Source organism: Lithobates pipiens, unplaced genomic scaffold (genome assembly GCF_037356315.1).
Source record: "Lithobates pipiens isolate NorthernLeopardFrog02 unplaced genomic scaffold, aLitPip1_a1.2 Scaffold_18, whole genome shotgun sequence".
Taxonomy (NCBI): Eukaryota; Metazoa; Chordata; class Amphibia; order Anura; family Ranidae; genus Lithobates; species Lithobates pipiens.
Window position 1 is genome coordinate 522,772,150 of NW_027507758.1, and position 27,469 is coordinate 522,799,618.

The window sequence follows — 27,469 nt, forward strand, 5'->3', positions numbered from 1 at the left end:
ACAGGTGGCTTCTACACCCCAGAGAATCTCCACAGTCTCCTTGGCTTGTAGTATAATGTAATGTAAGAATGGTTGAAATCTAAGCACCACAACACTGCTAAGAGGTCCAGATATAACTTTATTCCATAAAATGTTAGCGGGACAGATCAAGAAATAGCCGTCACGTTTCTGGGTTCTATGTGCCCCCTTCATCAAGGCTTGACTGGCAGCCAAGTGAACAAGCCAGTAGTGAACTGGACCTACATTGGTATTTATTCCAGTGTGAGTTGAAAGCACAAGCCTAATCAGCAGCTTGTTTGGCTAAACCCTGCTTATATCCTAGAGGGAGAGACTGAGCCACTGGCAGCCACTACAGTGTGGGAAAACCAGAGAGGATATTTCAGAAACCATGAATCAGACCGAGACAGAAGTACAATCAAATCACACTTGTTTATTAAATAAAAATAAAAAGGTAAATAGAGTAAGCATAGTCAAAGCATAGCCAGAGTCCAGTAACAGGATAGAGTAGTCAACCAGGCCCGAGTTCAATAACCAGATCGGGGTAATCAGCCAGGCCAAAAGTCAGGGATCCAAGTGGAGGAACAGCAAGCAGGATAAGGAGCCAGAAGGGATGTCAGCAAGCCAGTCTTTAAACAGGTACACAAGAGATGGTTTCTTGTAATGTGATCAAGGCGAAGGCAGAGATGAAGTGAGCTGGACAGCTTTAAGTAGGCAGGTCAGACGAGCAGGATCAGGAACAGCTGGTAACTGTGGAGAGAGATGACAGCTGGCAATTAGCCGACAGCTGAGCAGCCAGCCCAGAGAAGGAAGGGCTAAGCCAGCCCTGACAGGATAGAGCTGTGACCCGAGTGCGGAGGAACAGAGCCACTGCCAGGATACATACATTGCTGTGCTGCCTACCAGAGTTGCCCTGGGTAACCCAGAGTGAGCAGACTCCAAATTAGAGGGACCACTGCTGCCATGTCGCTGGGTCTGGTGAAAGGGCCTTGTGGCCATTACTTGTTGCTACTACTAGAGACTGAGTCCTTAGGAACAACCTAAACAGCTATTTTATAACTCTACAATGCCTGCAGGCCTTGTTGACTATCTAGAAGTGTGGCAACGGTTATTGGGCCAACATTTAGCCAGCTGAAAAGTCAAGATTAAGGATTTTCCCTTAACAAATGCTACCCAGAGACCTTTGCCTCTTGTATGTAGTTGAGGCAGTAACTCTCAGGGAAAGCCACACTATATCCTTTTCAATCCGTTAGTGCGCTCTAATCCAGTGTAGCATTTTTATTCATATTGCAGTTAATGTTTATGTGCACTGTTTATTTCTGATTTGCTGATTCATGTATTGATTTCAGTTTTAGTGGTTTAGAACCTGATTCTAAGTTACCTTGGCAAACTTATTACTCTGTCTAGCAGAGAGTGTCCAGAGCAGTGGCGGCTGGTGGTTTTACTTTTGGGGGGGCACTTACCCCATCTAGGCAGCAGGCATCGGGCACCAGGCATGGAGCAGCGGGCATCAAGCAGAAGGCATGAAGCAGGAGGCATTGGGCAGAAGACATGGAACAGTGGGCAGTGAGCATCCAGCAGCAGCTCCTGTGACCCTTTCCTCCATCACGGGCTGTACATATCCTCCCCTCCCCCTAGGCATCCAATAGGATCGCTAATCCTTTCAGCCAATCGGGTGATAGGTCTTAGGCCTGCTTCCTGGGTGGGTGGCTGGTTTAGCACTACATGTAAATGCCATAACTTTCTAATTTATATCAACCTAATTGTACTTTAGGACGGTGCTTATTAGTTGTGGCAGACACTCGCAGGTCGATTACATTAAACTCTATAAATAAATCACAACAAAGCCATGTGCAATGTACAAAATGTATACAGTCGAAGGCTATAAAAGAAATTCTCAGAAAGTCTGGCCACATTCCTAGAAGCGATTAGCATTACTGTGAACTGCAGTACGCTGTTAGGTATCAATAGCAGGCATATTACATATATATATATATAAAGAAAGTAGCTTTGCTAGCAAATTACTCTGACAAAAAACGAGCACCACCAAAGTAAACCTCTTGCTCAAAAATGTTGGTCTAGTTCAGGTTCAATAATAAGTGTTCCCAGCTTTGTGTGAAATCCATAGACTTGTATAAGTGGGTGTGTTATACAAAAGTATGGTGACCTTTTACCTAGATAATCTGCCAACAGAAAAAAATATACAAACATACATCTGACTGTTATTTCAGGCCGGTCTCTAGAACGTGGCCCCACCAATCTCAGATCTGCAGTCTAATGCCGTGCACACACGCCCGGACTATCCGGCAGACTAGGTCCGACGGAATTAGTCTATTGGACATTCCGATCCTGTGCGGGCTAAACTGATCAGTTTTCAAAAAAAATAAAAATCAGACAGACCTAGAAATAGAACATGTTTCAAATCTGTCCGATGGACTCAATTCCTATTGGGAAAACCGTTTGTCTGTGTGCTGGTCCGACGGACCTAATACAATGCAAGGAAAGCTATTGGCTACTGGGTATTGAACTTCCTTTTTTAGTCCCGTCGTACGTCATCACGTTCAAAATGAACAGACTTTCAAATGGACTTAGTCAGTTTGTGTGTGGCCAAGTCCATTCGTGCGGAAGTCCATTGGAATTCCGCCGAAAGTCCGTCGGACCTTTTCTGCCGGAAAGTCCGGTCGTGGGTAGGCGGCATAATGGTTCTGCATGGGATCTTCTCTAAAATACTATAAAAGGAAATCACATATTTCTAAATACCTGTCAATGGCTTTAGGGAAAAGTTCTGAGTTGGGCTGTAAGCTGAGTTTCATAATTAGGGGCATACCTTGTGATATCCCATCACATTCCCATCATTTTTTTCTTTAAAGCAGTAGTAAACCGCAGCATTTAGAAAAAAAATCCCCTGCAAGTCAATGGCATAATGTGCTAGTATGCATCACATCTGAGGTGACCCGTGCTCTGTGGGTGAATGGGCGTTGTCCCACCATCCATGCGCCCAGGCCCTTTCAGGAAGCTGGATGCATGGATTCCTATGGTGGCGTGGTACTTTTTGAAGCAATTGATTAGAGCCTTAAAAATAGGATGGGCTCAGGGCGCAGAGAGTGCGCCCTGATCCCACCCAACCGTGTGACGATAGCGAATTAATTTTCACTATTTTCACACTAACCTTCCTCCCCGCCAATCAGGAGGCAGGGCGGCAGACCTGTTTCCTGAATGGCCAAAGCGCCAGGCCACCATATTGGATGCCTGGCGCTTATGAAGAAGAGCGAAGGAGACACACTGGAGGAGTTTCTGTGGTAAGTCCCCTCTGCCAGAGCCGCGCATGGGGGGGGGGGGTTCGGTGCTGCCAGAGCCGCACACGAGGGGGGGGCTGGGGGCTGCCAAAGCCGCAAGTGGGCGGGTTTGTGGGCACAGTGGCTGCACTGTATTTTTCAGTTTGTTTGTGCCCCCCAAAAAAATTTTGAGCACCAGCTGCCACTGCATCGCATACTAGCACATTATGAAATACTTACCTTCTAACAAAGCCCTCCAGTAGTGTGCTGTCATCGCTGACAGGGCTTCCATCTTCACCTGTCTTCCTTCCAGGTTTGCAGGTCCAGATGTATAAGTGGCCGGGGCAGCGCTAATGCATACATGGGAGTCCTTGGCTGCGGCATGGAGCTCTCAAGGTCCAGCACAGTATGCCGGACTTTCAGAGCACATGCGCCGGTGACTTCTACAGCTGCATGCAATGCAAATATCTTCTAAACACCGCAAGTTTAGGAGATATTCATGTAATTACAAGTACCTGTATGTATCTGTATGAACAACTTAAAGTGGTTGTATACTCTTTTTTTTATATTTTTACCTACAGGTAAGTCTGTATGGTTTAGGAGATATTCACTTTGCATGCAGCCTCTGACGTCAGCGGCGCAGGTGGTGCATACTAGCTAATTTTTGCCTTTGCCTTACAGGTATCTTTTTTTTTTAATGCAAGTATACATCTGCTTTAACAAAATTATTTTACTAACACTTTAATACTCTTGGAGAAGTTCAGTATTTTTATAACCTTCCCTTCGGCCTTCCTCACTGGCTCCTATACCTAGGTAAAGCCGACCATCGCCTTCCCCCACCAAGTGCCTACTTACCTCCTTGGTAGCATAGGTCTATAACCCAGCCAACAAAATTCTAGTGCTAGGCCGTCTGTATGTGCACACTAAAGGCCCATAGACTGCAATCAGATGTTACAGTACTGCATGAGCAACAGTCTATTCATATCTATGGGACATTAAAGGAGAAGTGCAGCTAAAGCTCATTTGGCTGTACTTCTCCTGTGGATCACAGGAGTGCAGTTCATTCTGCACTCCTGTAACCCATTTTCAGCAGACAGTGGGCTGAAGCCTGCTGACGTCACTGAGCCGGTCCAGGCTGGGGAAAGATTGCGACAATGTTGGGATTCTCCCACAACTTTGGGCCGCCACCTGGCTCAGGCTCGTAGATTGAGCCAGCCAAACCTGCCCCCTCCACAGCCCGGCACTTCAGTGAGCTGAGGGGGGGGGGGGGTCAGAGCAGACAGTCCCCAGCTCTCTGTTCATGGAGCTTTGAGAACTGAGCAATCTCTTTTAAAGCGGAACTTCACACTTTCAATGAACACTGATTATTTTTAATCCTTATGCTGCTAGCAGTAGTAAATAGATTAGAATATATATTATATTTTTTAGTTTTAAAATATTCTTTTACATTTCTTCAGTTCCTGGTTTCTGGCCTAGGCAAATTATGTCATACCAACCCATAAGTCTTTGGAGGATGAGGAGGGCTTTTCTCAGCTAAGCACATCCTCCTGTCTGCATGCCTGAGCTAAGGCCAGATGGATTCCATGAAGTAAATGCTCCATGAATCTTCTATCCTTATTCAAGATGGCTATGACCATAAATGCTAGGAGAGTGTTTATCAATGTGATTTCTCAGCAAAATAAAGTATGGAGACTTGGATGGATGGGCTAGTTTGCTTTGAATATAAAAAAATGAATTACCTAGCATTTTTACTTTGTAGTGCTCAGCTGTAGTGTAGTTCCACATTGATTTTCAGATGCAGCAAGCCCAGCACTACATTTTTACTAGCTGAATGTAGAGTGAGAGGCCTCTGCTATCGAGGAAGGTAAGTAAATGGGCGTAGGGCGGTCAGTTTAGTCCAATAGGGGGATTAGAGAGGGGGGCTGGCAGGTTCTTAGAAAAGTAAGCTTATCTTTTTGGTGTATAGCTGTACATTAAATATGTAGAGGCTTTCTGATAGATTAAAAACATTTGCATTAAGGAAGGGTTAGACCCCTTGTCAAGTTTTTAATGCCACCTACGTCCTGGGTAGATTCACCCCCTGTATTTGTGCTGGTAACCATTGTCACCAACACAGAAAATGGTGGGAAATAAAACCAGAGTTACTACTTGTGATAGCCCTAGCTGTTGGAGGGGACTGAATGTGAGCCTCTTGCCTTGCGATTATGGGCCCAGGCATTTGGGGGAACAGTGCTCTTTGTGAGCTGTATGCCTGGGAACCCCTGAGGTGTTACTTGGATTCAGATCCATGTCCCCCCCAAGACACAGAGACTCTTGATATGTGTATGCCATATTAGCAATAGACTGAATCACACTGTTGGGAAACAAACTGTTAGATGCTAATGTCATCAACTCCAGCCACCTGTCTGTTGTGTAAATGAGTCTAGTCTGGCTTGTAAGAGTATTCCACACATTGTTGTTTGTGCTAATTAACCCTGTGTTGATGTTTATGGTAATATGCTAATGTGTATTGAATAGTCAGTCAGTGAGCTAGGAGACGTACCCTGAAAAGTCCTATCTCTCAGACAACTAGTCTGGGTTAATGATTAGATAATTAGCTCATGCTAATTAGGTTAGGTTTTAGTCATCCTACTGTATATATTGGTGGGACACCTCAAATAAAAGGAGATTATTCCTGGTGTACTCCAAGACTGGTGTTGTCTAGTTCTTGGGGGTTCCTAAAGCCAGATCCATTGGACTCGTGTTCCAGGACTTAGGAAACGGTATACTGACGGAAGCACTCAAGCGGAGTGTGGGGGACATTCCGTCACACTACTAGAACCAGAGGTGAGGGTAAATCTTTCAGTAGGGGCAACTGTCTATACATACAATTTCAAAAATAAAATAAAGCCTTGAAATGCATACAAGCAGAAAAGTCTACTGCTTTTTTATATAAACATAAATGTAGAGCAGTGGTCTCCAAACTGTGGCTCTAGGGCAGGATGAGGCCCTTTGCTTGCTTTTATCTGAGCCTTGGGGCACTATTACATCCACTGACTCCAACAATAGGACATCATTCCTGCTATTGACACCAACGATGGGACACAATTCCCACTATTTAAACAAATAATAGAATACAATTCCACGCAATGGCTTCAACAATGGGACACTATTCCTCCATCAACAACGGGGTACTATTTCTCTCACTGACACCTACAACGAGGCACAATTTCTTCCAGTGACACCAATAGTGGGGTACAATTTCTCTCACTGACACCAGTGTTGAGACACAATTCCTTCTAATGAAAGCAACCATGGGGCACCATTCCTCCAATTAACACCAAAGATTGGGCACAGTTCCTCCTAATTACACCAAAGACAGGCCACTATTCCTCCCACTGGCATCAATGGTGGGGCAGAATTTCTCCCACTGACACCAACATTGGGCCACAATTCCTCCCACTGACACTAATGGTTGGCCATTATTCCTCCCACTGACACCAATAATGGGTCACTATTTCTTCCACTGACACCAATGATGGGGCACTATTCCCCCTACTGACACCAATGATGGGGCACTATTCCTTCCACCGACACCAACAATGGGGTACTATTCCTCCCCTAATTCCAAAGATCAGGGATTGGTTACTCCTAGTAAAGCCAGGTAATTTCCTTCTCTGACTTCCCACAGGGCTTGTAAACCCTTGTTTTTGTTTTGTTTTTTAAAAAACAAACATGTCATACTTACCTCCACTGTGCAGTTTGTTTTTGCACAGAGTAGCCCCAATCATCCTCTTCTGGGGTCCCTCAGCGGCACTCCTGGCTCCTCCCCGCATCTAGTGTTCACATTGGAGGAGAAGTGCTCTCCTTGATGCAGGACTCGGCCCCACCCCCCCGGTACCACGTCATTGGAATTGATTGACAGCTGCAGGAGACAATGGCTGTGCTGCTACCAATCTATCCAATCAGGACACGAGGTACCAGCTAGGGCTGGCGTGCTTGTTCCCAGCCGAAGAAGGATCAGTGTCAGGTAAGTAAAACCGGGGCTCAGGGGGGCTGCAGCACCACAGAAAGTTTTTCATGTTAATACATAGAATGCATTAAGGTGAAATACCATGAGGGTTTACAACCCCTTTAAAGGTTGAAAGACAATTAAATGGCTCTTTGTTTAGAAAGTTTGGGGACCCTTTCATGTAGAGCATCAGGCAATTCTAGTCTTGTTTTTGGTGATCTGTGCCTGTTTGTGATACAAAAGCTGTGTTTTTGCAAACACCCATTGTAGGCTGTTTGCCATCGCTCACATACATTTCTGCTAAGAAACATTTGGTATTATAAATAAGGATTAACTAATGCTGCATGCTCTAATGTGATTCTTAATAGTGCTTTATCTTGCTGAAACCTGAACCTCTTTCCAAAACTTTCTTGTGTCACCTAGATTTTCTCTTGCCCCCAATGACATCAGATGCTCTAGGTATTTCTTCTGATATTGTGGAATTTCCCTTGGAGCCCATGGAACAAAGCCATGAGATCATACAACAAGGCTCCTAACATTGTGGGGCCTAGATTATTGAATGACAATCAATCAAGATGCAACAGAGCAGAATGCAAGTGGTATTTTTCAAGAAAATGTCATAAAACGGTAATTGATGACAGGCTCTCTTTATTGTTATGTATGTAAGCAGGTGCTTACAATGTGGGGCAAAATTAAAAAGTAAGAAAAAAACTGAGTCAGTAAGGGGTTAGCACAGGCTTTGCATTTTCCGGTCTTTCTGGGCTCTGCCCTCTACCTATAAAAAAGGGGAGGGCTCTGCTCTGAGGGTCCGGAGCACATGGGAAGGAGAGTAAGCTGGGCTATGGACTGATGTAGCTGTCACCTCTAAGGAGAACTCCCCCTTGGGCACCCAAGTGGGGTCCCACCAAAGATCAAGTGGACTGTCTTTGGAGTGGTATGAACTAGCATTCTGGGGTAGGAAGAAGATGTTTATGCTGCAAGATATCTGTGAGAGACTTTTGTATTGACTGTATCTGCAAGAGCTCTTTAATAAACGTTTCTTAAATGTTTCAGTGCCTGGTCTAAAGTTCCTTCACAAAAGGGTGCATTCAGGGTATATCATGAACAGGGCTTGCACAAAGGGGATGAAGAGGAGATGTAAGAAGCCCACCATGCAACAGGCAGAAAAAATGGCAGGAGATGCCACTATATTGCCGCTGCCACAGGTAACCACCGCAGTGGTGGGAATGTGATAGCAACCTGCCAGTGGGTGGTTGGTAACTGCCATTGGCCAACCTCACTAACAATCAGTACCCTATACATGGGACTGATATTATGGCACAGGGGGCCCCGGTACCGAACCGAACCGGAGGGTACGAAACCAAGAGAGAGGAAAGTAGATCTAAGACAAGTGAAAAGCTTGTTAGGTTCAGGCATGTACTGGCCATTGGGACTACAGGGAGTTTCCCGGTGGGCCGATGGCTCAGTGGGCCGGTTTCAGTGACAAAGTAATGGCTGCGCGGCTCGCCCTCAACTTCATGCAGTGATGTGAGAAAGTTGAGAAAAAATACGGAGGAGAATAAGTGAAATAATAAAAGAGGTTAGTGAGGACTCCTTATGTTATGCTACTTATGTTTTTTTTTTTTGCACAATTACATATAATTTTATATACTGTTTTTGTGCTTGTTTGCAAAATTAAAGTGGGCCGGTCTGGATGAAGTCCAGGGCCAAATTTTTCTCCCAGTCCAGCCCTGGTTAGGTTACAACTGAGTTCTGTGCTAAGAGGCAGGAACTCTCATTATCACTGGGAGTGAGGTGACAAGATATGGCCGTGTTGCTGATCAGGACACAGTGTCCCCTCAGAACTTCTGCATTCGTGAGAGTAAGTGTACAGCGACATGTAAAAAAGCGCTTAACCATTAAGTGTCTGAGCCTAACAAGTGGAACTGTGCAAAGGCTAATGGCTAGCTTTTGAGTTGGGGTGCCACCTTAATGCTGATCTCTGTATTATTGTGGCCCCATGCCCGTGTTCCCAGAGCATTAGCAAGCGCATTAGCGAGGGTCCCCATATGTAGCCCTGCCCACATGTATATTTTTTCAATACATGGTAGGGCAACAACTCCTAAAAAATTTATTCTGAGGCATAAATATATGGAAACACGCGCAACTCTAATTTTATGTTAGTTTGGGAAGGACTTTTTTTCTTTTTTTTTGTTGTTTTGCTTTTAGGTGTTTTCTGTTTAACGCACATAACTATATTTTAAGAATGTATGTTATAAACGGGGAGTTTAGCTTGGAGCATAACTAGGAGGTGGGAGGAAATTCCTCTTCTAGGGTCAGAGAAATCATTCAAGAGCTGCAGCGTACAAAGCCCCGTCTCAGTTCTTGCAGCACTTAAAAACAAAAAAAGTTGGGTAGTAGCCCAACTCTAGACCAAACTTTTTGTTTTGAATAGAATATGGAAAGTTTAGAGCCTCTGTCACATTTTTATTGTTGTTTCTGTTCCTATTGTGATTTCCCTCACGTCTTTTTTGAATAAAAAGTGATATAAAATATTACTAGCAGGGACAGAGGGAAAAACTATATTTTTTAATTAAAAAAAACATTTTTTTTTCAAATATTTAAAAATATATTTTAAACATCTACTTAAATGTAGATAAAAATTTGGTTATTCGAAAGAATCCCTGGGGGGTCATTTACTATAGCGCCAGAAAGCACTGTATTGCAACCATGATCCATGTATGTGAAAGAAACATTTTTTTGTGAGATGTGCTCTACCTCGTGTGCATCTATTGATGTTTATTGCAATTAGTATTCCTATTTTTTTTCCTTCTTTTGCTAACGAATGCAGTTATGAATGATTATTACAGAGTAATGTCTGCTATTCTGTAAAGTTAAATGTATTGAACATTTAGGTTACCTATTTGTTGTATGTTGTTTTTTTTTCATTTTTTTTTCTTTAGGTGACTATAAAGCGGTAATTATTTATGTTCATTCTTTAATCATAATACACTATTATGCAAGTACCAGCATACTTAGCACAATGGCTTGGTGGTCTGCTCAGATGTCTCCACAGCACTTATGGTATGAGTTCAAATCCCAGCCAACCTACCATCCACCAGCTGTGTTTATTTTTTTAGTGCACAAGCGCATTAAAATAAACACAGAAATGTAAACTGCCTGTTAACTAGTGTGTGGTGTTTGGAATTCCACACCATTATCAGTGGCGGCCCTTCAACCATCCTTTCAGGACACCGGCTGTATGGATTCCTATGGTGGGGTGGGAGGGGGTGGTACTTTTTGAAGCACCTGATTAGAGCCAGAGGCTCTAATTGGCTTCAAAATAGAGAGTGCACCCTGATCCCACCCAATTGTATGACGATAGCAACTATATTTTCGCTATTTTCACACTAACCTTCCTCGCCGACAATCAGGAGGCAGAGGGTCAGACCTGCTTCCTGATTGGCCAAAGTATCGGGCAACCTTATTGGATGCCTGGCGCTTAGGAAGAGGAGCAGAGGAGACACGCGCTGGAGCGGAGGTCGCCGCAGCCCTGAGAGGAGCTGCTGCAGTGCTACGGTAAGTTCTGTTAGAGGCACACACATTTTGCTGCGATTTCAGGGAATGCCTGTGTAAACTTGAGGTCTATGGACTCACACCAAAGTAGTACAGGGACTGCTTTGAAGTCAGTGTGACTTGAAGTCACACAGATATGAATGGTACTCATTGAAAATCATGGGATATGACTTGTCATGTGACTCTGATGTCCAAAGTCGCAGGAAAAGACACACAAGTGGGAAAGGGGCCTCAGCCCGACTTTGTGAGCAATTTCAGAGACATCAGTGCACTTTTCTGCACAGATGTCTAGTGAAATCGCATAGACCCAACTGTCCCTGAATTGGAACAAAGTCCCTCAGTCCCTCTTTCCTCCTCATTTGTCCCTCATTGTGGTCTTATCTATATACTTGTATATAAAATGCACTTTTTACCTTTCAAAAGGGGTTTCCCAGCGCTAACCCTTTTATCTAATTTCTAAATTGCTTTGTTTGTAAATTTCCAGAGCCAATCTAAAGGAATATTATTGGTAAATAAAAGCACTTGGGGGTTTAACTAATCATTTTTTTTCTTTAACCTCTTGGCTCTGCAGGGAGCGCTGGGTGCGTACAAAGGGAAAGCCTTCATATGACGGCCTCCCGGAAATTCAGGTCCGTGCTGTGGTCGTCATTTGGCTATAACGCAGACCTGAATTTCCGAAAGGAAAATGACGGCCTCCCCCAGCTCTCCCTGCGGGGCGCGCGCTGTGATCGAGTCACTGAGACTCGGGTGATCACAGATCTGAGTAAGGAGCCAATCCCGACCCCTTACCATGTGATCAGCTCTCAGCCAATGACAGCTGATCACATGATGTAAACAAAAGCTTGATAATCTTTTTTTTCTCCTCACGTTGACAGCGTGAGGAGAAAAAAAAAAGATCACCGGCTTGGGACATCGGTCCAGAAGAGGAAGAGGCAATTCTGCCTCATCTGTGCCACCAGTACCCCCTGACAGTGCCCACCAGTGCCACCTATCAATGCCCACCAGTCGTGACAATCAGTGCCACCTAGCAGTGCTGCCTATCAGTGTAACCAACCAGTGCTGATTAGTGGCCGTTATTGCCACCCATCAGTGCCCATGACTGCCACCCATCAGTGCCCATCACTGCCACCTATCGGTGCTCATCAGTGCCACCTCATCAGCGTACATCAATGAAGGAGAAAAATTACCTGTGTGCAAAATTTTATAACAAAATATAAAAAATATTTTAAAAAATTCGGTCTTTTAAAAAAATTTTAACAAAAGATAAAAACCGCAGAGGTGATCAAATACCACCAAAATAAAGCTCTATTTGTGGGTAAAAAAAAATAAAAATCATTTGAGTACAGTGTTGTATGATTGCACAATTGTCATTCAAAGTGCATCAGCGCCAAAAGCTGAAAATTGGTCTGGACAGGAGGGGTGTTTAAGTGCCAAGTAAGCAAGTGGTTAAGGGGGTGTGTCCTATGCCTACATACTTTTTCTAATAGGTGTCCCCTATACCCATCTCAAAAAGTTGGGAGGTAAGAAATCGCCCCCTGAAGCCTCCAAAAGTAGTAAAGGAACTACTTTTGGGAATCTGTGCGGCATTGCACCAATTCAGACAGTTCCATTGCCGTCAATAGGCGCTGATTTGCACTGGAATTTGACATGTCAATTCACAGCTACGTGAACATGGGTGAAGTTGCATAGATATGAATGGAAATCCTAGGGGGGGGGGGCAACTTTTCATGCGACTCTGAGGTCCAAAGCTGCATGAAAACTCACCCAAGTGTGAAAGTAACCTAATGAGTATAATTGATAACACCTTTGAATTAGGCCCCATTTGCACTTGTGCGACCTTAAAATTGCACAGCTTTGCTGTGACTTGAAGCAATGCCTGTGTAATCTTGTGGTATGTGGACCTCAAAATGCATCAAAGTCAAACCAAGGTAGTGCAGGGACGAATCTGCCCCACTTTCAGGATGCACAATAGGGGTTCAAATTCAAAGGTGTAATCCATGAATCTCATTCACATTGCTGCAACCTGAAAGTCACACTATTTTGTTGCCACTTTGCCGCTGCAACTTGGCCTCAACTTCTGTGAATGCCTGTGTAATATAGCGACCTATGTACCTCAAGTCGCATGAAAGTCACACCAAAGTAGTACGTAGACTACTTTGAAGTTGGTGCGACTTGAAGTTGCACAAATATGAATGGTTATCATTGAGAATCATGGGGTACAACTTGTCATACAACTCTGAGGTCCAAATTTGCTGGAAAAGTCACCCATGTATTTATAATTTTAAGAAAAGTCACCCATGTATATATAATTTTAAGAAAAGGAGCTCTCATTTATATTTGTATAGTCCTTACTGATTTACATCAGCAGAACAAATGCAGGAAGTGATGTGTGCACATGGGCTGGAAGCAAATGTGCCAAACAAATCAATGAACCCCACCCACACCAAGTCTAACTACCACATCCACCCCCACATTGAGTAAGCACAAGTACATATCCTACATTTACCCGGCAAATCAGCAGCATCTCCTGTTTGCTAAAGAGAGACCTCGCCATGTCCACTTAGATGGAGATCCTGACCAGCACAGGCACTTCCGGGTCAGAAGGTGAAACCATGCTCTTTTGATTGCAGCTGCGAATATTTGATCGCAACCATGATTAGTATTTTTTTATTTTCGTTTATTTGCAGATATGCAAATCTGTATTTCTACATATAAGGATATATGAAGGCAAACTTAACACCCCTTTCACACCAGGGCGTTTTGCAGGCGCTATAGCATTAGAAATAGCGCCTGCAATCCGCCCTAAAGAAGCTGCACCATTGTGTGTAGTGTGAAAGCCCCGAGGACTGGCAGGACATCAGAAAAAAGTCCTGCCAGCAGCTTCTTTGGAGCGGTGAAGGAGCAGTGTGTTTACCGCTCCTCCACCGCTGTTCCCCATTGAAATCAATGGGGCAAAGCTGTAATGCCGCCGGCAAAACGCTGCTATTGCGGCATATTGCCGGCGGTTTTAACCCTTTCGCGGCCGCTAGCGGGGGTAAAAGCGCCCGCTAGCGGCCGAAATGCGCCGCAAATCCGGCGGTAAAACGCCGCTAAAAATAGCAGCGTTTTACCGCCGACGCAAAGGACGGTGTGGTGTGAAAGGGGTCTTAGGGAATTTGATAAGAAATGGTGTCCCTGGTATTGCAGCAGGTGAATTACAATGACAAAGGCCCAATTTGAGCCCTGGTTCACACTGACAGCGGGAGGAAATCGTGCGGGGGGGGGGGGGGGATTTCTGGAATATCAATGGAAATCACACCCTGAAGTTGCCAAAAGTAGTACAGAAACGACTTTTGGAAATTGCGGTACCACACTGATTAGGACGGTGCAATTGCTGTTGATTTGGCATGTGATTTGACATGTCAAATCGCACCAATGTGATCCAGGGCTGACACATACAACACTGCCTATCCACCAGCTGAACTCATTACCTGCAATTCTCCAATTCTAGCATGAACCAAAAAAATATATGTTCTACAAGATATATGGTGCTACATTTAGGAAAACAATTAGCAGTTGGGTTTTAAGGGCCCTGCTCATAGGGGCATACAATCTAAAAATTGGCCTAAACCTTATGCCCCGTACACACGATACGAATATCGTACGACCGATTGTATGACCGTTTTCGGTTAATAATCGCAAGTAGAAATTGAATAGCTAAATAAAGTCACAAATTCTCGTACGATAGAAAAAAATATCGGAAGTGATGTCATGTGTTGCAATATATTTGTATTGTATTTTTGGACGACAACTATACTGAGTAAACGAAAATCCCACGATCTGGAATCGTACGAGGAAAATTTGCGTGCATGTCCGATCGAATAATATCGAATGAACCGTCGTGATCGGCTGTCGAAAGTAGTGTACACACGATCCGAACATTGTACGATCCTTCCTTGGAACGACCGTTTTCGCATGATATTCTGAAGGTGTGTTAAGGGCATTAGAGTGGACACAGCTTTACTTTCAGTGTATGACGGGCAACACATCACATTTTTATCTGCAAGATTATAGAAACATACTTTTTTGGATCAAAACTTTTTTTATTGAGAAATTGCTCTTTCAATATATACAATAGTTGCATCCAGTGAGTAAACATGTTATACAAATTGCATCAAGTATCCATAGTACATAAGCAATATCAGAAGGCAATACGGATATTGTGATTTTTCAACTAAAACACCAACTAGCACTTTCAGTCCAATTTATTAGAACAATATTAATCATTTCTTCAACTAATGGATCATGTGGATTCTACTGCTTTTAGAAACATACTTAATAGTCATTCTTACAAAGCATTCCAACAGAATATTAAAAAAAGGCATTTGTATGCACATACACAAAGCAACAGTTTTCTAAGCATATGTACTTGTGCAGTGTAAACCCTACAATTTTAAATGTACAAGTCCCTGGGCATGATACGCATGTAGTCTGCATCTTTGTGGTCTGAACCAGCCCTAAATCCATAGCCATGCTTGGTGTCACAAGCAACAAAGCCGATCCACCCTATACGCTGACTATACCAGCTGCGTAGGGCCCCGCCGATGTGGGGGACCCCCCAAGGGCAGTTTGGCTCTGCTCAGGGCCGCAAAAAGAAAAAATGAGATTGCACTATGGACTAAACCAGGAAAAAGGGAAATGGGTATGAGCTGCCTCTACTCAATACCTCCTCCCAAAATTGGGGGGGGGGGGGGGGGGTAACGCAAATGGAATAAAGGGGGGAGTAGATTTTGGCGCTATACCTAAAGGTCACATGTAATTGTGGTGAGACACCAGAAAAAATCCCATATAAAAGTGAATTCCTTTATATATGCAACCCTATGTGAAAGGGGTAACCTTAGCGTGATAGCATTAAAGTTAGTGTAAATTATGCATATAGTACCGTGTACCGACTAATTAGTGATTCGGTGACCAATCAAAAGGTAAAAAAATATTTTTAAATAATTTCTAATTATAGCGTGTATTAATTTGTAATTGCCTTAATTTAAATCAACCAAAGTGTGGTTAATTTAAATCAACCAAAATATATATAAATTTTATTTATTTTTTTTATTTTTTATTTTTTTTATTTAATCACGGTCACGAAACTACTATTCGTGCCTAAAACACCAGTGTATATGAAGTTCATGCAAAAAATCCCTATGGAAATATATAACCAAAATTATACTCCAGTGCAGATGCCTGAATAAACAAATAAATATATGTATAAAAAGTGACAATTAATAAAAGATGACAATTGATAAAAGTCCCATGTAGAAATAAAGAGAGGTGACTAGTGTAGGAATCCTTAATTTTTCTCAGTAGAACAAATTTCTCCCGGTGCGCGTCTCAGTGCTTAGTAATACGATTGCCCTCACCAGAAATCTTACCCCAGTTGGGGTGGATAAGCCTCCACAGTATGAGCCACTGTGCTGCTCTGGCATTAGCTGGCGTCATCCTGGGAGATGCGTTCTCTGTAGTCCCGGGCTCGGTTCCGCTTCTATCTGCCCTCCACACACCAGTCCAGCATAGGAAAGGGGTAAATCCTACTGCACGAGGACAGAGCACACACGTGTGACCTCATCAACAGCTGGCGGAACTCATGCGTGTCGAGCCTCACTGTGGCGGTTGCCTAGGTGACTGTAACTCCAACCAGGAAGTGATACACGCTATATTTAGAAATTATTTAAAAATATTTTTTTACCTTTTGATTGGTCACCAAATCACTAATAAGGCGGTACATGGTACTATATGCATAATTTACACTAAATTTAATGCTATCACGCTAAGGTTACCCCTTTCACATAGGGTTGCATATATAAAGGGATTCACTTATATATGGTATTTTTTCTGGTGTCTCACCACAATTACATGTGACCTTTAGGTCTAGCGCCAAAATCTGCTCAGGGCCGGTGTCTTGCCGAAAACTGGACTAGCTGCCTAGCTGCCCCTGGGGCCGCCGATGCTGTGAGGGCAGCGGCACCTGAAGAAAATATGGCTGCAGGGCCATGCCGGGCTAACATGCAACTGCGCAGGTGCCAGCGCTGTTCCGAAGTCCGTACACGCTCAGCAATTTTCAGAAAGGCGTGTGCATGCGCAGGGACACGATGGCGCCAAGCGGTGCCATTTTTAAAAGTAAAGGTGTGTGCTGTGCCTCTTCCTACGTCACCTCTGCAGCCTTTGACTTCCTGTCCCCCCGCAGCCTCTGACCTCCTGTGTCCCCCCGCAGCCTCTGACCTCCTGTGTCCCCCCCGCAGCCTCTGACCTCCTGTGTCCCCCCCGCAGCCTCTGACCTCCTGTGTCCCCCCCGCAGCCTCTGACCTCCTGTGTCCCCCCGCAGCCTCTGACCTCCTGTGTCCCCCCGCAGCCTCTGACCTCCTGTGTCCCCCCGCAGCCTCTGACCTCCTGTGTCCCCCCGCAGCCTCTGACCTCCTGTGTCCCCCCGCAGCCTCTGACCTCCTGTGTCCCCCCACAGCCTCTGACCTCCTGTCCCCCCCCCCCACAGCCTCTGACCTCCTTTTGTTAGCTGTTATAGCTGCAAAGGGTGGGCCAAATCAAAATTTAACCCTATGGACTAAGACTGGGTTGTCCTTAAAGTTCATGAGTGTGTGTGTAAGGGCAGGTGCCCCAATACTTTTGGCTAGATAGTGTATCTGGAAAGATTTACAATGGTGGTGGAACCCTCCTACACATAAATACTACATTTAGACATAGCTTTAGGACCTGATTCAGGAGTTATGTTTAACAACATAGGGAGATGAGACAACTTCTCTACATGAAACAGCATGATTGGGATTCAAACCCACGCCCTCAGTGATGCTAAGCAGAAGTTATAACCTCTAAGCCACAGAGCCACCATGTATAGAAACCTCCTACACATATATACAGTAAAACCTTGGATTGCAAGCATAATTTGTTCCAGAAACATGCTTGTAATCCAAAGCACTTGTATATCAAAGCGCAATTTCCCCATAAGAAATCATGGAAACTCAAATTATTCATTCCAAAACCATTTGTTCATAGGTCCTTCAGTTTATAGTCCATATAAAAAGATAATAGCAATGTGACCAAGTTGTGTAACCAGAAAATGTCCATCCACAAATAGAAGCCTCCACAAGGGGATTAGAAGCAAAATCCAGTAGGAGCTATGGAGTATAAAAGAGAAGAGAGGTGCCTCTAAGTGTAGCAATATGTTTCTAAATGTTGTACCTTCATTAAATGTAACCATATTGCTACACTTACAGGCACCTCGCTTCTCTTTTATACTCAGGTGTGACATGACGCTACTTGTATATCAAGTCAAAATGTATTTAAAAATTTTGCTTGTCTTGCAAAAGGCTCTCAAACCAAGGTTTTACTGTACACATATACTGCACTTCTTTGGACATATAGGTGGTGGAATTACATTACTCAAGTGTTATTCTTCTTGATTTATTCTGTGATATTTGGTAGGTGAGTGTAGAGTAGTGATGTTACCCTCTAATTTTTGGGAAGTCCATTTTGATTTCTGATGTTGGTATATATATCACATTTTTTGGGCTCAAATTATGATTATTTGGAAATAATAAAAAAACACAAAATTGTGACCCATTTTAAATTTGCATCAGCAATGGTATTGTTTGTGGTTTAGGTAAAGATTGTTGTGAGATGGAGTGAGACAAGTGAAAGTGACAGTGAAAAATATATTTTATCAAAACATTCCACATTCTGGCATTCTTAAAAACAAAATGGATGAGAAAAAACGAAGCAGCAACATTGTTGCAAGGAACATTTATTTCAGAGAAACATACATTTCATCTCAACATTAAAGGATCACTAAAGGCATTTTTTTTAAAAATAACAAACATGTTATACTTGCCTCCACTGTGCAGCTCGTTTTGCACAAAGTGGCCCAGAACCTGCTCTTCTGGGGTCCCTCAGTGGCTGTCTCGGCTCCCTCCCGCAAGGACTCCACAACTTCATACAAGCTCCCTCGCATGGTGTGGAATGCTTGCGGGCAGGTCCCGTGATACAGCTGGCAGCCGTAGCCGCCAGTTGTATCATGGGAATTCATTAAAGCGGAGGTCCACCCTAAAGTGGACCTTCCGCTCATTGGAATCCTCCCCCCCTCCGGCGCCACAATTGGCACCTTTTCAGGGGGGAGGGGGGTGCAGGTACCTGTACAGTACAGGTATCTGCACCCACTTCCGGCGTAGATTCTGCAGAAGGTACGCCCCTTTCCGCAGAATCTATGCCCTTTCCCGAAAGTCCCCCCGCTGCCTGCTGGGAAACACACGGATCCCAGAGACAGCGGGGACCATCCTTATTGCGCAGCGCGACTCGCGCATGCGCAGTAGGGAACCGGGAAATGAAGCCGAAAGGCTCCACTTCCTGATTCCCATACCCAAGATGGCGGCGGCAGCACCCGAGAGACGATCGAGAGATCGGCTTCGGGTGCCGACATCGCGGGCGCGCTGGGCGGGTAAGTGTCACTATTTTAAAAGTCAGCAGCTGCAGTATTTGTAGCTGCTGGCTTTAAAAAAAAAAACGGCGGAACTCCCGGCGGACTCCCGCTTTAATGTGAAAAAACTTCTACCTTTACAACCATTTTAAAGGTATTTGGGGAAGTTACAATTGTACCATTAGAATCAATGGCTGAAACTTGCACTGAACTATAATAGCACATATTTTCATTCTCAAAAACGCAATTTAGCCCAGTGCTAATTTTGGTATTTACTTTAGCGCCTTGTAAAAAGCCATGGGAGCTAAAATGAGAGCTGTGTGCAGGTCTGAGCATGCTCAGTTGTGTTGGCACCTAGATGTACAGATGGGGAATTTATCTCCTTTCAGAATTTTAAAGATATTTCAGTGCAGAAATAATTTTCACACAGTTTAAAAGCAGATTATCATTAAACAATATACTGCATATTTCAGTACCATTCAGGCAATTATATCATGCTCTAAACATTATTTTCATGTGCACTACTCCAGGTTTTAGCAGAGTAAGCGTTTGGGCGCTATTTGTTTTCAGGGAGCTATAGTAAATTCGATTTTGGGAGCATTTTTTTTTACCAGCCCTATACTGAATTCTGTCTTGGCGCTAATTAGTGTTGCATATAATAAAGTATTCCTAAGTCCTCCCAAGTCACTCCCTAGTAATGTGGGTGCTGCCCATGGAACCACACATCACAGGGTCCTCCCTGGAGCCATCACAGGGTATTAAGCATTCAAGTATGATTCAATTTCAAAGGATCATCAAATGCAGGCTCACTGTGCCCCATCTAATGTAGGCTCACTGTGCCCCATCTAATGTAGGCTCACTGTGCCCCATCTAATGTAGGCTCACTGTGCCCCATCTAATGTAGGCTCACTGTGGCCCATCTAATGTAGGCTCACTGTGGCCCATCTAATGCAGCCTCACTGTGGCCCATCTAATGCAGCCTCACTGTGGCCCATCTAATGCAGCCTCACTGTGGCCCATCTAATGCAGCCTCACTGTGGCCCATCTAATGCAGCCTCACTGTGGCCCATCTAATGCAGCCTCACTGTGGCCCATCTAATGCAGCCTCACTGTGGCCCATCTAATGCAGCCTCACTGTGGCCCATCTAATGCAGCCTCACTGTGGCCCATCTAATGCAGCCTCACTGTGGCCCATTTAATGCAGCCTCACTGTGGCCCATTTAATGCAGCCTCACTGTGGCCCATCTAATGCAGCCTCACTGTGCCCCATCTAATGCAGCCTCACTGTGCCCCATCTAATGCAACCTCACTGTGCCCCATCTAATGCAGCCCTGAGCCTCACTTACCTTACAGGCAGCTCCGCTCGGGCCGTACGTTCCACTGAGCTGCCAACGTCACTTCCGGTTTCCTTGTGCAGTGCCTGTGTGCCCCCTATGGATGGGCTGCCACTGGTCATAACACTATCTTTTTGTTGATACAATTTAAACAATAAAACAATAAAGCCCAAGCCTTTTAGATTGTAAACTCTAATGAGCGGGGCCCTCTGATTCCTCTTGTACCAAATTGTAACTGTAATGTCTGCCTTGATTTTGTTAAGCACTGCGGAAACTGTTGGAGCTATATAAAACCTGTATAATAAAAAATAATTATTAAACTTGTGTACATTTCATGATGTTTAGAATTGCAGTAAGAGGACATACAGTATCTCGCAAAAGTAAGTACACCTCTCAAGTTTTTTAAAATATTTTATTATATCTTTTCATGTGACATTACTGAGTATACAGCTTGTATAACAGTGTAAATATGCTGTCCCCTCCAAAATAACTCAATACACAGCCATTAATGTCTAAACCTCTGGCAACAAAAGTGAGTACACCCCTAAGTAAAAATGTCCAAATTGGGCCCAAAGTATCAATATTTTGTGTGGCACCACCATTATTTTCCAGCCCTACCTTAACCCTCTTGGGCATGGAGTTCACCAGAGCTTTACAAGTTGCCACTCGAGTCCTCTTCCACTCCTCTATGATCACATCACGGAGCTGGTGGATGTTAAAGACCTTGCGCTCCTCCACCTTCTGTTTGAGGATGCCCCACAGATGCTCAATAGGGTTTAGGTCTGAAGACTTGTTTGGTCAGTCCATCACCTTTACCCTCAGCTTCTTTAGCAAGGCAGTGGTCGTCTTGGGGGTGTGTTTGGGGTTGTTATCATATTAGAATACTGCCCTGTGGCCCAGTTTCCAAAGGGAGGGGATCATGCTCTGCTTCAGTATGTCACAGTACATGTTGGCATTCATGGTTACCTCAGTGACCTGTAGCTCTCCAGTGCCAGCGGCACCCATACAGCCCCATACCATAACACTTCTACCACCGTGCTTGACTGTAGGAAAGACACACTTGTCTTTGTACTCCTCACCTGGTTGCCACCACACACGCTTGACACCATCTGAACCAAATAAGTTTATCTTGGTTTTATAAGACCATGGGACATGATTTCAGTAATCAATGTCCTTAGTCTGTCTGTCTTCAGCAAGAGGCTTCCTTCTAGGATGACAGCCATGCAGACTAATTTGAAATAGTGTGCGGCGTATGGTCTGAGCAATGACAGGCTGACCCCCCCCCCCCCCCCCCCAACCCTTCAACTTCTGGCAGCACTCATACATCTATTTCCCAAAGACAACCTCTGGATATGACGCTGAGCATGTGCACTCAACTTCTTTGGTCAACCATTGCGAGGCCTGTTCTGAGTGGAGCCTGTCCTGTTAAACCACTGTATGGTCTTGGCCACCGTGCTGCAGCTCAGTTTGAGGCTTGGCAATCTCTTTATAGCCTAGGCCAGTGATGGTGAACCTATGGCATGTGTGCCACAGCTGGCACGCAGAGCCATCTCTGTGGGCACGCGAGAGGGTCCTGGTTCACGGTGGGGAGAACATGGCAGCAAACAGCAGCGAGGTGCAGGAAATTAACTGCACGAGTGGGTGGCTCCGCAGCCTCCGCGCGGAAGGCTACAGACCTGAGAGCACGCAAGGGAATGAAGCAAGCAGCGGCAAGGTGCTGGAAACTGTCTGCACGAGTGAGTGGGTGGCCCCACATTCTCCGTGTGGTAGGCTACAGGCCTGACAGCACACACAGGAGGGAGAGAAGAGCTTCACTGCTTCATCGTATGGCTGAAGAGGGGCGTAGCATCCCTGGCGCCTTCCGGAGCTTGGACTCCTCAAACCTCCTTCAACAGTGAGGCCCGGAGAACAGACTGACTGTGGGCCCAGAAGACAAGGACAGGCGAGAGGCTCAGGCTGTGAGGGAGCCGCTGGATGGAACAGGGATGGAGACAGGTACCGGGCACAATTATACACTGAATACCTGCAGACAAAGACTGGAGCAGGGAGGCAGAGCAGGGATTGCAGATAAGGACAGAGCTAGAGGTCTCCCTTTCTCTCAGCTCTCCTCTTTTTCAGCCCCCGTGTCCCCCTCTTTCTGCTCCCCCTCTCTCTGTGTCCCCTCTCTCTCTCTCTCTCCCCCCCTCTCTCTCTCTCTCTCTCTCCCCCCCCCCCCTCTCTCTCTCCCCCCCTCTCTCTCTCTCTTTCCCCCTCTCTCTGTCCCCCCCTCTCTCTCTGTCCCCCTCTCTCTCTCTGTCCCCTCTCTCTCTCTTTCTCTGTACCCTCCCCTTTATCTCTGTCCCATATCTCTCTCTCTGTCCCATCTCTCTCTCTCTCTCTCTGCCCCCTCTCTCAGCATCTCTCACACTCCTCCCCCTCTGTGTCCCCCCCTCTCTCTCTGCCCCCCCGTGTGTGTCCCCCCTCTCTGTGTGTGTCCCCTATCTCTATCTGTCCCCCATCACTCTCTGTCACCCTTGTCTCTCTCTGTCCTCTCTCTCTCTTTCACTGTGCCCTCCCCTTTATCTCTGTCCCATATCTCTCACACCCTTCCCTCTCTGTCCCCCCTCTCCCTCTCTGTCCCCCCTCTCCCTCTCTGTGCCCCCATTTCTCTGTCCTCTCCCTCTCCCTCTCCCTCTCCCTCTCCCTCTCCCTCTCCTTCTCTCTCTCCTTCTCTCTCTCCTTCTCTCTCTCCTTCTCTCTCTCCTTCTCTCCCTCTCTCCCTCTCTCCCTCCCTCTCTCCCTCTCTCCCTCCCTCTCTCTCTTACACACGCACCCCTCTCTTTTGCTCAGCACCCCTCTCTTTGCGATTTGCCGTGTTGGCGCTTTACAACACAAAATCAACTTATTTATTTCAGTTTGGGCACTCAGACTCAAAATGGTTCGCCATCACTGGCCTAGGCCATCTTTATGTAGAGCAACAATTCTTTTTTTCAGATCCTTGGAGAGTTCTTTGCCATGAGGTGCCATGTTGAACTTCCAGTGACCAGTATGAGAGAATGAGAGCGATAACGCCAAATTTAACACACCTGCTCCCTATTCACACCTGAGACCTTGTAACACTGAGAGTCACATGACACCGGGATGGAAAATGGCTAATTGGGCCCAATTTGGACATTTTCACTTAGGGGTGTACTCACTTTTGTTGCCAGCGGTTTAGACATTAATGGCTATGTGCTGATGTGCTATTTTGAGGGGACAGCAAATGTACACTGTTATACAAGCAATACACACACTACCTTACATTGTCATTTCTTCAGTGTTGTCACATGAAAAGATATAATAAAATATTTACAAAAATGTGAGGGGGTGTACTCACTTTTGTGAGATATCTGTATATCTGGACCTTTAAAAACATAAATGGGACATAAAAATATCAAAAAACATCAAAGAAATTAAACACACGCGTTGACGTATGTATATATTTGAATCTGAATTGGGCTTTTCATTTTTCAATGAAAGAGCACCCTGGGTTTAGAGGCTCCTGAGGAAAGGAATGATTCATCAAGACACCTAAGTACTGCGATAAAGTCCAGATCGAAGTTTAATAAATAAGTGTCTATACACATGTTTTTTTATACAATGTGCATTAGATATATTAATATAATAATACAAATATACAGATGACATTTGAACTAATATTTTAAAAGTACTGACGTACTGTATGCTTTGAATAAACTGTGAAAGTACAGACTGTGACTTTTATTTGGATCAGACCTTCACGTACAAATAACCTGAAAAAGTGCGAAGGATGTCCTGGAAATTTTAAGCTTCTCCTATAAGCAAATCGGTTTTATTGCACTTAAAAGCACATAGACAGCTCTCTTGTATAATGCTGGGAAAAGTGTGCTTGTCTATCTCCAAGTAACATAGACACAGACGCTGGTATATTGTTGAGTTTAGCAGAATCCTCCATGGAATGCTCTACTGTTTTTATTTATACTGTAAGCAAGAATAACAAAGGAAGGTGGTGGCTTCAGAATCAGATAATCAGACACTTGTATTCTTTCAAAAGAACCAATCACACACATGTATATATTCAAATAGAATTCCAGTAGTGACGTATGCAGATGGTCGTGTGCAGAGCCAGGAGACAATCATCCTATGAGACAGAAAAAATGTCTCACAATTTGAACACTACTTACATGGCTCTGAACACGATCATGCGCACGTTCCCACTGCTAACATTGATACTCTATCATGGCTCAGTGGGCCATCATTTTTGTATGGTTATACTATGGTTCCCATGTACGCAGATCTGCATGCTTAGAGTATTAATGCAGTTGCCATGAGGTGGCCAGTCTCTTGGTGAGGCATAAACGATCATCCCTAAAAGAGCAAACAGATCTGCTGTGTCCACAGAAAGGTTTCCGCAGCCAATTGTCTTCCACTAACGTCTGTATGTGTGAACACACGTGCGTGAGCATATTACAAAAAAACTGTGTGGGGTCCCTCTCAATATTCATACCAGACCCTTATCTGAGCATACACCCCCAGCAGGTCTGGAAAGGGGAGGAATGAGCAAGTGCCCCTCCGGACTATACCAGGCCACATGCCCTCAACATGGGAGGTAGGTGCTTTGAAGCAGGGTGGGGCTCTGCGACTCCACCTCATAGCACCTTGTCCCCATGTTGATGGGGACAAGGGCCTCTTCCCGACAACCCTGGGCGGTGGTTATTGGGGTCTGCAGGAAGGGGCCTTGTCAGAATCTGGAGGGCCCTCAAATCCTGGCCCCTTCTCTATGTAAATGAGTATGGTGTACATTGTACCCCTACCCATTCACCAAAAAAAAAAAAGTGTAGTGTTCCAAAAAACAAGAGACGGCTTTTGACAAGTCCTTTATAAAAAATGAGGAATATCCCCATTGTAGCTCCAACGTGTCTTCTTTCTCCGGTTCTGCCACTAATGTCTTCTTCCTCCAGTCTTCTCCCTCCACTGATGTCTTCTCCCTCTGCCAATGTCTTCTCCCTCCAGTGATGTTTTCTCCCTCCGGTGATGTCTTCTGTCACCGCCAACCCACTAAAAATAAAAAACGGTCCTCCTCCGGTGCTGGCTCCCATCATTGTGCCAGCTCTGTTGTTTGCCAGTTCACCTAGAGATCCCGCCCCTTTGCTGCATGCTCATATGAGGGTCAGTATGGATTTTGGGGGGTCCCACATCATTTTATTTTGACATTTTTTTTGGAGTGGAGTTTTCCCTCAAAATCTATACCAGGCCGAAGGGTCTGGTATGGTCCTGGGGTTTTGTCATGAGGTTCCCCTTGAAGATCATCAGAGAACAAGTGGCATGGCACAAGTTGGATCAGTTCATATTTATATTATGTGAACCTTCATTGCACTTAACACATGAAAAAGGTATTGCATACTGAGGGAAATTAGTTTCAGATGCGAGTCTCATACACTGTCAGCAATTTTAAAGAAACATGAGTAAATCTTGCATGTTCAACTGTCATGCATAACTGATGAATACAATGATCTGAGGCATTATTTCCCATCATCGATCAGCATGACAAACGACAAATGTGACAGCTGGTGTCATGTTCCTTCTGCTTAAAGCTTTACTCCTGGCAGATATAAAGACCATCATTAATTTAAGCTAGGAATTAATTTAGAACTCCAGCAAAAAAAATCATTACATTTACTTGTAAATTGTGATGTAATGGAGTTCTTATTTACTCATCATGTTCAGATGTAGGCTTAGGCCCATTTATCTCTTTTTCATATAGCCCCCTATGTTCCTAAAGATGGGGATCTGTATAAGTTCCTAAGCGTCCCATCCTCAGCAGTGCACAATTGATGAGGCTGTAGTTGCTGGGTAAGTGACCTGCAGCCATGTTAGTGGCCCACCACTATCAGAACCAACAGGCAGCCAACTTGGCCAGAAGCTTTAAAATAACATGCAGATTTTCCAGAAGTCCCATCTACTGTGGAAAGCCCTCCCCTCCCAATTGTTGCTAAAGTATTCCAGTTCCTGTGGGGTGGCTATGTGTCCTTGGTCCATGGATCCCTCCAACTGTTCACATGTGTTACCGAGCTACCCTGGACTTCACTGCGAGGAATGCTGTTTATGAGGATATTAACAAGATGTTTAGTTCTGTACTGTTTTCCTTAAAGAGTAGCTCCACTTTTGTAGAGAAAAAAACATTGCTGGAATTTTGAAAAATGTTGTAGCAGATTTCTGTATTTTCTGCATGTTACTGAAAAGAAATTGCTTTTAGTTTCAGCAGACTGATCACATACTCTTTCTGATTGAGAGGGTCTGGTTCATTATAAATCAGCTTATGCACTTTCCATGTTCTAATGAAGAAAACTGTAGTGTCTGCATCCCTTTAGAAGTGGAAAACCCTTGGGGAGTATCTTACTAAAACTTACATTTCTATTGCAGAAAATGCCTAAAATCTGACTTGTATCTTAGTGCAGACGTCTGGGAAAATCAGTGAGCCAATCACACAAGCAGGAAATAATCATTTTGGAGGCGTTCTGTCACCAACTGTGTACAGAACACCTCCAGGTTGCCATATCGCATTGCATTTCACAGAAAATTACAGTGTTGCAAATTGAAAAGGAAAGGTAATTTTTAATAGCATTCAATTACAACATGGCTTGTGTAGCAATTGTATATGCTATATTATTTTGTATTTTATTTGCTATATTTTTTCCAGAAAAGTGGAGTTAACTTATAACTAGTGATTCTTATTTTTACTGCTGAGAAGGATCTCCTCAGTGCACAAATGCTTCTTGTCCAAGCAGCAGGCTGGTGGTGGGTTGGTGACCAAACTGTATTGTTTACTTGCAGTGGAAAGAGGCAAGGTCTCTGAGAAGGA

The 27,469-nt window shown here is 44.5% G+C and overlaps 1 long non-coding RNA gene across 1 annotated transcript; it reads right to left on the reverse strand.

Annotated features, from left to right (window-relative positions):
* Positions 1-410: 410 nt before the first annotated feature.
* On the reverse strand, positions 411-16,419 carry LOC143990248 (uncharacterized). The gene is made up of 2 exons (XR_013277244.1): positions 16,215-16,419; positions 411-747 (listed from the first exon to the last, which is right to left on the reverse strand). It is a non-coding gene; the product is annotated as an uncharacterized LOC143990248 (long non-coding RNA).
* Between the last annotated feature and the right edge of the window lie 11,050 nt (positions 16,420-27,469).